This window comes from Triticum dicoccoides, chromosome 1A (assembly GCF_002162155.2).
Source record: "Triticum dicoccoides isolate Atlit2015 ecotype Zavitan chromosome 1A, WEW_v2.0, whole genome shotgun sequence".
Taxonomy (NCBI): domain Eukaryota; kingdom Viridiplantae; phylum Streptophyta; class Magnoliopsida; order Poales; family Poaceae; genus Triticum; species Triticum dicoccoides.
Window position 1 is genome coordinate 100,886,288 of NC_041380.1, and position 1,319 is coordinate 100,887,606.

The following is a 1,319-nucleotide window of genomic DNA, read 5'->3' on the forward strand; positions in this document are numbered from 1 at the left end:
CTGCATATTCACAAGCAGTGATAGGGGAGATTTACAGAAGGCCCTCTGTCCATCCCTGATTCCATGCGGCCATGGTGTCCTAATTATTGACAAATTGCATCTATAGTATTTTCACCAGAATGTTTAAATGTTGGACCACCATATATCTAACCATAGCTCTATGTTAGCATGTGCAACTATGGTTTGGGTTGAACACACCATGTTCAAGTGATTCTCATGTTCCTTTGTTATCAGGATGCCTTTAGGTTGCACCCACTTTTGCTGACTTTATTGCAGCTGTACTTCCCAGTTTGCTCTCTTTGAAATGTCCAAATCTTCCACAATGAGCATTGCGAGCACTACCCACTAGTTGCCATACAGACATATGGTACAAATAATATGCCCTTCCATATCGACAACGGTAGTCTGTCTGTGTGGAAGGAATGGAAGGATGCAGATCATTTGCTATCTTACCTGAGTTGTAACTAATGGTACCGCTCTCTGGATGTACACATGGGGCATATTGAAGCCGATGTCCGGGAGAGTGTGATCTGCGCGTGGACAGCGTGCGGCTGTGGCTGCACACATTTGGTGCTCGGCGCCAGATGTCTACGTGGGACGCGGATCGGCGGCTGGGCGCGGCAGTGGCTGGCACATGTTGGGCGCGGAGAATCGCAGGGCATGGCAGGCGTGACGTCTCTCGAGCGCAAGGTGTGCTGCAGGTGGAGGGCTCTGCTAGTTCTCTGCTCTACTGCTTCAAGGTGTGCTGCAGGTGGAGGGCTCTGCTAGTTCTCTGCTCTACTGCTTCGCTCGAGCGGCTTTGATCTTGATCGGGTGCGAGTTGGGTCTCTGATCTGATTGTTGTTCCTCGTGCTGCGGCGGTGGTGAAGATCACGGTTGTGGGCGACGGCTATGGCCGAGGGTCGGTGTAGTGGATCATCGGATCGTGCGGTCAGATGAGGGTCAGCCTTGGCAGGTGGGTTGGTTGGTGGGCGGTGGCAGGCGTGACATCTTCAGGAGAGTTCCTCTTTTTGGTCTTAATCGGAACCGGCGATGATGGCGCTCATGAGTGCCGCAACCTTTCTTGCAAGCATCGTTGTGGAGGTGTACTCTTTTGGTTTTGGAGGAAAACCTTAGATCCACTGGATCGGGTGATGGAGATGTCTTCACGTCTTTCTCCTCCTTGAGGCTTGTCCATGTGGTTTGTTGAGGCAGCGGTTTTAGGGTGCTGATTTCTGTTTTGCAATGATGATAATAATGTGGAGAGGTGCTTTGAAAAAAAAAATGATGTGGAGAAGAGTTTGCCTTGCAGCTCAGGCTTCGGTAGTCGGTTCTGTCAG